Below are 10,804 nucleotides of genomic sequence, written 5' to 3' on the forward strand. Positions count from 1 at the left end.
ACAACTATGTCTTTGCTTCCGCATGCGGGCTCGACAATAACAAAACCAATGTGATAATACATTATCTCTTAAAGTAACAGAGCTTAGTCAATCACTGCTGCTCTCAAAATAAATTTAGTTTCCAAGTAAATCCTGAATTCCTATCCTTAAAAGTTTTTTTTTATTCAAGTTCCCTTGTATTTCTGTCTTTTCATATTTTCTGGTGTTTCTTATTATTATTATTATACCAGATTTATATAGCGCCCTTTTCATGATCAATTTCACGTTCAAAGGCGCTTTACATAGTTCAAATGCAGCCACACAGGGCGCATAATTCATCCTCTACTAGTACAGACACAGAGCGATCTGACCAGAGGGACAGAGTGAGACAAAGCCCCCACGACAGAGAGATCAGAAATCAGATACAGGCTTGTCCGGCTAACTTAGCCTAGCTCGTTGCGAATAGACAGCCTGGTTCTTTAACGTGCCCAGTGTATAGCACTGATACACGCAAGGATTTCTTTCTTGCTTTTCAAATATACTGGATTTGTTGACCTTCCATTTTGTAGCTGCCTGCTCTCAAGAAGTAAATCTGTAAAACACAAATCAAACATTGTAAATTGATAAAAAGAGACCCCAACCAACTTTCATAAAGATCCCATGAAAAATGTGACCGCTAGAGTGGTCACAAGCAAAAGTTTACGGACGCACACACGGACAACGGATGCAGCGCGATCACAAAAGCTCACTAAAAAATCAATATCTGAGAACAGCTTCCTCCGGTAATACTAAGCTGTAAACAAAATTAAACCATTTGTTGATGTGATTTTTGGGAAATGTTACCTTGCATTTTGGGATGCTGGGAATAAATGCAATATTTTTGGATTGGAAAGTGGCCGAATATAGGCCTCTGTCATATAAGGATAAAAAGCCCTGCCGGCTAACAATTTCTGACAAGAAATCATTTTCAAAGTTTTTCTTTTCGGTGAGTTCTATATGGAATTAAATTCTTTGGGTAATTCTGAAAGAGGACCACCCCATGATCATTCTGTGAAGTTTGGTGTAAATCTGCCCAAGGGTTCTGAAGAAGATTTTTTACAAATTGTTGACACATGATGAACATCAACTCATGTTGTCACCCTGTGACATGTGATCGAGCTAATAATTGTTTAAATTTGCATACATGTATTAATTTTTATGGTTTTGTCCAGAAATGTTTTTTCATCAAGAAAATGAAATGGGAGTCTTTACTAAGGCCTAAAAAAAATTTTTTGTTTTAGGATAGGTAGGTCAGAATAACTTTTTCTTTGGATTTTTTAAAATTATTTTTAGGGAGACTTTTTGGAAATTATTTTTGTGTCAAAAAATAAACACAAATAGGGGTGTTATGCCTCTAGAGCATTAGTAAGTTGATTTATAACATCACTGTCCATGTTTAAAGCATAAAAAGTGCAGTTTTGCAACTTTTTGTCAAAAAGTTGAAAAAAAAAATCTTCTCAAAGGCCATAAAAACATTTAGGGTCTGGCCAAAAATTTATGGTAGGTCAGGATACAGGAAACAGACAATTATTTTTACGCCAAATGTTCCTTGGTATTTGATTCTGTGCAATGACTCAATCGCAAAAATCTGTCCACACAAATACTAATTTGTATACAGTAATTATCATGCTTTTTAAATGATTGAAACTGCTGCCCACAGCTGCAACTAATAAAGAAACAGAAAGATAGAAATACCTTATGAGCTGCAAGCAAGTGGTTTCAGTCTGTCAACAAGCACTTCGGAGCAGTACAACAATACTCTGTATAATAGATCAAGATGCCTGAAAATTGTGAAAAAGTGAGCAAATTAAGAAAACATGGACAACCAGCAGTTTTGAAATTTCAAAGGTCTAAGGGCTAACATCTTTTTTGCAGTTTTTCAATTTTCATGCCAATAAAATGACCCCAATTATATTATTGGCATGGCGGGAGAAATTTGTGAAATAAAACTTTTTTAATGAAAATAAAACAGTAGCAAATTTTGTCAAAATGTACAATGAAACAAAGTAAAATTAATGCGGTTAAAAATTTCAGTTTTGAAAAAGAAAAGTCACTGTATGCGTATAGGTTTGTTTACACGACTGACCAGCCAGAACAGCAAAACATTACGTTAACCCAGTGAATTCCAGGTACCTTTTTGACTTGGTGGTCTATGACCTTCACTTTGCTCGATATCATTAAAAGGCAAAAACAGACTTGTAAAGCAGCTAGAAGAATCTGTTCTGCCTTCCTCAGTTTAGTATGAACACAGGAGCTGACAAAATGCTACAATTGTTTATTGGTATGTGACGGTCATGATTCATAAATGTATAAATATAACTTTAAACATATTTGAGTATGTGTGCAGTGTACAAAATTCAGATTTCAACTAACCCATTCTGGCAACCAGATAGAAAATTTTCCAAGCCTGACACCAAATTATTATTTCACATGCCTGAACTTAAAGCTGAATTTTGAACCATAAAACAACTGGTCTGGCTCATACCCTCAAAATACTTCATCATATTGTTTGGGACATGATCGACTGGGGATTCCTAGAAGAACAGGAATTGAATGCATCGGAATAACAAGTAATGTGAGCGGCTTCAGTTTGCATTTGCAGAGCTCAAATTTAACTTTTTTGACCAACATACTGCAAATTTTAGCACGTAGCTTTTTTTTCTTGTTGCTAAATCTGAAATCTACTTGCAAATTTAGACTTTCAATTAAAAATGTTAGAATATCCTAAAAAATCATGCTAGAACATCAATATTGTTTGCACGGTTTTCCTTGCGTTATAACTCAAAATGACCCTCAAAGTAATTCGGAACGCATCATTGATGGCGTAACTTAACTACTGGCTGAAACTACGGCAAAGCAAATTTTCGTACTTAATATTATAAATACCGATTCAACTGTATACATGTAAGAATTAGTAAGATAGCCTGCGTTCTAGATTTAATTATAAGATAGACCTCTACATTTCTTTTAATATAATCAGTAATTCCATTCAACAAAAAATGGCTAACCAAAAAAGATGTTGTGTTTTCTGTTATCTCAAATGAAAGCGAATTACAAACATTAAATAAAAACCGCAACAATTTTGACTATTATTTGTATTTGCAAAATAAATTGTGTGAAATTTTTATCTTAACTTGCATTCCATGAAACTGACTTGCATTTAGCGAGTCCAAAATTTGAGCCCTGTGATTTGTGAAAGTAATTACATCTTCTGCATGATTATGGTTCTGACTAACTCTTAAACTCTTGCATTTATGGAACAGTTTGAATTCAGTTCCTTCATAATTCTGACCAACTAATCAAGCATGCTTCAGAGCTCCAGATAAGGGCTGTATTTTTGTAATTATGAATTTGTTAGGGATCAGATAGGACTTAATCTTAAAATGTGGCCATATCAATACGGATTTATTTTAAAATGTGGTTGTATCAGTATGACATGTAAACAGTATTACATATTCCAAAGAAAGATCGAGCTGAATTGCATGTCTGCGCCAAGCTGCGCTTATCAACGCTATCCCGACTGTTGACAATTTGCACGGTGTCAAATGAGTGTGGTATATACGAAACAAACGCCAATAGCATAATGAAATGATTAATGTAATGCATTAACACATAATTTTTTTGGACTTCAAAAATTATGCGTCATAAAAATCTGAAAAGGGGAAATAATTCTACCAAAACTGAAGGCAACCAAGTTATTTTAATTTTAATTTGTGTCATATGAACCAAGTTTGAAAGAAATAGCTTTACTATTTTTCAAAAAATGTTAGTTTTTATGTCGAAAGCCAGATCGGGCAATGTTACCAGCCTGTTTAAAATCTATATTTTTTTCTATAAGCCAATCCGATTCCCTATATTTAGGCTGAGCACAGCTTATTGGCAGAATCATAAGCTCAACTTGCACGGTGTAAAATGAGTGCAGAATATACGAAACAAACGCAAATAGCATAATGTAATGCATTAACACATAATTTTTTTGGAATTCAAAAATTATGTGTCATAAAAATCTGAAAAGGGGAAATAATTCTACCAAAACTGAAGGCAACCAAGTTATTTTTATTTCAATTTGTGTCATATCAAAGAAGTATAAAATACACAGAATGGCAACTGGCTGTAATCTCGCGTGAGCTCGTGTCAGAGCGTGATTCGGCGTTATTTTACTAAAAACAAACATCGGCGAGCATGGAGTTACAATTTGTACCTTTAAAACTACATTTAAAATACATGTTAGCTTCTAAAACAAAATAAGTTTAATGTGAAATGGTCTTAAGGTAGTTCTGCACGTTTGGTTCAAATTTTTTTCTGCAATGTAGAATTTAATTAAACTCTGATTTTTCAAAACTTCAGAATATACCTAAAAAATTGAGCAAATAAAAAAGATAGGGTCGTGTGTTTGATTTTTTGCTAGACTGATTTGAAAAATTTGGACCTCAATTATTTGGACGCAATATTTCATAATGGGAGTCTATGGGAAAATCATAACTTCCATAACATTTTTGCGAAAAGAACTTTTTCTACAATGTAGATTACAGTGTACGAAATTCAGATTTGAATCCAATAGCCCGTTCGGGCTACCAGATTAAAAATTTTCCAAGCCTGACACCAATTTCACTAGCCCGAACTTATATAAAGTTTAACACCTTAAAATACATAATTTTTGCACCATATAACATTTTGTTTTACAGACATCTCTATGCATGTTTGAAGTAATAAAAAAGACATACAGTACATGTTTGCCATGTTATTGAAAACCCGAAATACTCCAGTCCAGATCAGCATCATCAGAGTCCTAAAGCATCGGACATGACACTCCTTGCCAAAACGAAATCTAAACTGTTATGCCCGATTTTTTAGGATCCGCACTCGCCAATTACTGCAACTCGGACTGTTGACAATTTGTAAGATGTAATACTGAGTGCTGAATACACATTTACACACACGCTGATGGCATACTTTAAGCTCCGCCTACTGCAGGTACTTGTGAGATTTTCGCGAGAAGTGTGAAAGCTAATCAAATTATCCGTTACGCTAGATGTGATTGTATTCAGCCAATTAGCGCTGCGGTTACGTCTTTGACACTGTGTTTGATTATCAACACGTAAGAGTGCAAAAACCAATAATTCCTTAAGCGTTTCTCAGTCTGGATAATCACGATGCAGTACTCGTTTAATTAGCATGTTTTTTTTTAAACAAATGAGGAAAATTCGGTAGCCCAGTCAGGCTTGTACCTGTGGAAAATCGGTAGCCCGAGCTGAAATTTGGTAGCCACGGGCTGTCGGACTACCGTGAATTTCGAACACTGAGATTATGATGAAACTTCTCACAGTTGTAAATAAACACATGGCCTATAATTTGGTGAAATAAAATTTATAGGTCCGTGTGCTTGTTTTTGAGATATTCGACCATGATTAAAGTGAACCGGACATTTCACGCTAATTTACGACATTAGTTTGAATTTTTTAACGTGTCGTATGTTTTAATATCATATTTTGACTTTAGAAATACAGCAACAGTGCCACTGTGATAAATTTACTCACAGGTTTCCATTAATTCATAAATTGATTCTCATTTCCGTACGCCGAATCCAGGCTTTATTCTACGTTTTCCGGATAAATGACGTTATGTCATCACTTCCGGTTTCTCAAACCTGCAGAACTACCTTAAGACACGAAGTACACGGGGTTTTTTTTTTTGCCATCGAAAGAAACGTGGTCATATGGTGATAATTATTTTACCGATGAATAATTGCTTTCGCATACAAAATGGCGCGTGGAGAAAGCGCCACTTCCGGTAAACGAGATCTCGTTTTTTTGTCACGGGAGGTTGGCGAGATTTGCTCTATATGCCTTTCAAGTTGCCAATCTATTTATTTTTATAGCTCTTTGGACATATGAACCAAGTTTGAAAGAAATATCTTTACTAGTTTTTCAAAAAATGTTAGAAAGCCTGATCGGGCAATGTTACCAGCCTGTTTAAAATCTATATTTTTTTCTATAAGCCGACCGGTTTAACTATATTTCTAAGGCTGAGCAATAAAAATTTCTATGCTTTTTATGGGTGGGGTGTTTGTTTACATTATTATTATACAATGGAATGTTAGTTACTCACGTTTCTAAAAATGTCAACAGGTCCAACCATGCATATGCTGTACTGGAGTGCCGTCCATATTCTATATAAAAGTAAAATAATTCCATTTATCAGTCATGCCTGCAAGTAAAATCACGGATTTCTTAATTTTAAAATTTCAATACTGTAATGCTTAGTGAGTAGTCCAAATAATTAGACGTGAAAAAGTTGTCATTTGACATTCAACAGTCAATATTCTGACATTTTACATTTTTACTATCAAAGCCTTTTTCGACATGGAAAATAAAAAATGTAAAATATCAATTAAAATGAACTTATAAAGTGATATGAGTTTGTCAGGACTAGCTTAGTGAGTAACAGAGAAGTTCAAAGAAACTAAAGTACCGGAAAGGAATTAAAATACGATCTGAAAAGCGACACAAAGGTGAATCTATTCTCTCATTCCCCGAGCTGAAGAACTCGTTGGAGAATGTTTTTGTTTTCTCAAATGTTCAAAATGTCGGCGCCAGTGTAACAACTGTATCCACTCTCACTCTAAATATAAAAATATTCAAAATGTCGCCGTTTAAAAATGCTACTCAGTATTGAATAAAGCATGTTTGTATCGCAAATTATATCAGTGTAGTCACGTTACCGGCTGATTAGCTTCTGACGCAACAAAATTAACAGCTTACTTTGAATATTCTTTCGGGTCGCAGACATCTTATTGTGCGGATATTGCGTTTCGCCTACTGATCTGACGGACGCTTATTAACATTAACGAAGACCGTGATATCCCGAATTTCATCGGGGTCGTCGCACGCCCATGGTCTAAACCGGAACTCCATATTTTTTTATTTGGATAGTATGTGTTGTTTGGATACCCTCGTATGTTACCGTAGTGGGAATCGATCCCGATTTTCGTCGCTTCGCGACGAAAATCGGTAGGATCGATTCCCTATTAACTTCTAGTTAAAACACTGTGTTCTGTAAATGTTTTCTCAAATATTTCCAAAAAGCTTTAAAATTGATTAACGTATTTGACAGTTTCATTCAAGCCATTGTTTTTGTTCCCCCGCCCTCGTTTATGGATCTAACTGTACGAGTTCATGAGCAGTATTGAAAGTATTACTCTTCTAACCATGTAATTATACTTGACATCTATTTGGACAGCTGTTTTATCTGTTTAAACATACAATTTAAAACCTTATGGAGTTCTAAGTAATTACCAGTTAAGCTGATGAGATTCAATATAGTCTCTAGCTGATTATCTAATTATTCCAGAAAAGATTTATGAGATTCTTCATTCTCATTAAAATCAGATCACCTCAAGCTTCAATACTCTGAGCACAGCAGAAGGTATTGTGGCGTAGATTGGATATCATTTTAATGAGATTTGAGTCTTGGGCTTTGAGTCTTGGGATATAGAAGACGAGCATCAAATATTATACAACTGACGGCCTTACTTAGTTTTGTATGGTTTATGTAATTGAATCTCGAAATGATTAAAAGCGTACTTTCTCGACAGTCACTTTGAAATGCTTTTAATGTTGCGTATAAGGCTTTATAACTTTTTATGATTCTCTTGCCAATATCTCTTCGCAATGCTAACTAGTGGCAACACCATATACTAAAATGTTTATTGCATTTTATAAACTACTTTATGTTTGACAGTGTCAGAGAATTTATTATTTTTAAAGAAGATTATTTTAAGGGATAAAACATGCTGTCACGGAAAATATAATGGCATAAAATACCTGTAGACATCTATCAAAGTTATATGAGAATGTTTTCATCAATGTTTTACAGGTTCAGGTGAGCTAACAAAACATAATGGCTTGTATCTGTTTAGGTGAAATACGTCATAAACAAACCATTTTATATTAGGCCTTAATAATAAGAATAATTTAGAAAGTGTGCTGATATAATATATTATAACAAAGACAGAACACGCTCGGCAGTCCCGGCGTCAATCATTTAGATATGCCGTATAAGGAAAATCACTAACAAACGTAAGTGGCATGACAGTGCGTTATAAAACTGATTCATTTATTAGGTAAGTTTCGAAAATCAAAGATATAAGAGAATGCTATGTTTTGGTGAAACTTTAAGTCATAAAATGTTACCAGAGTTAAAAGAAAGATTTACACTGTGTATGTGTTGTAATTGGGAGGGGTGGCGGGGTGTGGGCGTTTATTGTTTTTCCCTTAGAGTAATCAATACGAGTGTTTCTTATTTCATGCTCTAACAAAACACTTTAAAATCTGATTATTCGATTCTTCACTTAATTGAGTGCAACTGGCGTAATGCGTTACCCCTTACTACGCAAAGCACCTGCATTAAACCATATAAAGTGCTGCAGTATGTCATGTAAGATGTTGCTGTATGTCGTACAGTTTACGGATACATATTCAAAGTTTTGATTTAACGAGGTTACGACATTTTTGTCACAGTTGAACAGCTGTTAAATACCGATCACCTACGTGAGCAATGGTGCGTTGGCTTTTCATCGACATCCCGATAATCGAACTAGCTCTTGTGTAAGCGAAACAGGGGTGGGTTACCAGCTTTTCTTAAGTTTATATCAACGAATGCATTTGCGACAGTCTAACGTATACGTCCGCTCTTTTTGCGAATTCGTTCACAGCTTAACCAGAAGTAGTTATTTAAAATTCTCAACGAATGCGCTGTAATATCGTTATGCTCGAGGCTAATTGTTTTATATAAGACAAATAAGGTAGATCTGCAAAGAAAAAGTGTAACAGAAAATATCAGTACTAAAGTATATTCTCAAAGTGTCTATAGCCGCTATGTATATGGTTACGCAGCAACAATCGACATTGTTGCGAAGAACAAGCAAACTGAAGACAGCCTTTCCATTTTATTCCATACTTTATGAACTTTTTCACTGTTGCTAAATACATAACCTATTCTACAGAACTTGGTTGCAACAAAGTACATGGGCACCGTCAAATTCGTTTTAGTCACTTGCATGGTATTGCAGGTAAACTACAGTTTATGCCCTGGTGGAAAAATACCACGTAAAACATAAAAAAAAGTGGAAGGTCTAAAATATTTTTAAAACTTCTGAACAGAACTGAAGCAAACCAGTGCGTAGATCCTCATTCATATACATACACTATACACAAGTTACATATTTACATTGTGTATCACACTTTCAGACGGACGCAACATTCACCCCGTATACGGCCACCTCAGAATTTAAAAGGTGCAACAATTTAAATAGAATAAAATATCAGAAAAGGTGGGCAACAAAGATCTAACGAATCCTTCGAAATCATCGCTCCTTTTAATGATTTGAGAGTATCAAACGAACGTTTCAAAACTAGACCTATCACTCAAGGCGATGACTGTACACCCCGCATGCACTGACACAGCACATTGCATTTGACGCATACATGATTGCATAATCATGTGGACTGTATGTACATAGACTCTATCTCTATAGTAAAGTAGCCTAGTGGTAAAGCGTCCGCTTCGAGTGCGGGAGGCCGTGGGTTCGATCCCCGGCCGCGTCATACCAAAGACGTAAAAATGGTACTAGTAGCTTCCTTGCTTGGCGCTCAGCATTAAGAGGGTAGTGCTAGGACTGGTCAGCCCGGTGTCAGTATAATGTGACTGGGTGGGGTATCATGTCACGTGTCTATGGCGTAATATTCCAGTGAGGCAGCACTATAAAGTTGGGATTGTGCTCACTGCTACAAGTAGACACCGTCGTTTATATGACTGAAAAAAATTGTTGAAAAAGACGTTAAACCCGAACACACACACACACACACACACATAGGGCGCATTCGGCATACAAACCCGTGTAACTCTGACTAGATCACCCGAGTTCACCTGAGTGACACGAGTAACAATTGTAGTCCGAACGCTTTACCGAGTAACTGAAAACGAAAGAGAACGTTACCTATACGCTAACAGTTCAAAAGCTTCTGAGCTGTAACAATGATAAAGAATGGTTGCTACTTTTGACACATAATGACTTCATTTACCAAAATAAACAGCTGATCAGACGAGACAGTATCTCTCGTATCAGAAATTGTGTTGAATTAGTGGACTTCATGTATATGTTTTATGTATGCAGTATAGTGCTGTTAGTTGATTGCATTGCTGCTGCGTGTATCTTACATAATGTTTGCATTTTCAATGAAAATGAAATAAATGATTTTTGTAAAGAACCTAGATTACCTTAATGAGGGCAGTCTGGTATCGTTGTTAGCGATAAACTGGTACGACTTCTGTCAGAGTGAAAAATCAGACTGGATTATTATCAATCGACTATCAAGCAACACTTAGAAAAAATGTTCAGTCCATAATGTTTAATAGACTAGAAATTTCTATTTTATGTTAATTTATACTTTAAATCATTTCTGAAGCAAGAGCTACAACTTATATTAATCCTCTTATGTCTGCACATGACTCTACTACCCCGAACCATTTCAAATTAAAAGGGTGTTTGGTTTGATTTTTTTTTTTTCGTTGTTGTGACTGAAATTCATTTAAGGAAACAGTGGAGACCCTGATCACGTGATCTGTTTTGCGGTGTTCAGTCTGCACTGTTTGCCAAGACCCTTTATAGGACACTGGGCATAATAATCACTCTGGACAATAACCCTTGCCACGTAGGTGTGAGAGAATCCATTTTCCACATTTGAGCTGAATGCCAGGGACAGTTGCTGATACATTTACCATTTTC

General features: G+C 35.5%; 1 long non-coding RNA gene across 1 annotated transcript; it reads right to left on the bottom strand.

The window, feature by feature from the left end:
- Positions 1–496: 496 nt before the first annotated feature.
- LOC128556515 (uncharacterized) lies at positions 497–6,442 on the bottom strand. Its single transcript, XR_008370730.1, has 3 exons — positions 6,127–6,442; positions 1,714–1,799; positions 497–571 (listed from the first exon to the last, which is right to left on the bottom strand). It is a non-coding gene; the product is annotated as an uncharacterized LOC128556515 (long non-coding RNA).
- Between the last annotated feature and the right edge of the window lie 4,362 nt (positions 6,443–10,804).

This window comes from Mercenaria mercenaria, chromosome 4 (genome assembly GCF_021730395.1).
Source record: "Mercenaria mercenaria strain notata chromosome 4, MADL_Memer_1, whole genome shotgun sequence".
NCBI classification, from domain to species: domain Eukaryota; kingdom Metazoa; phylum Mollusca; class Bivalvia; order Venerida; family Veneridae; genus Mercenaria; species Mercenaria mercenaria.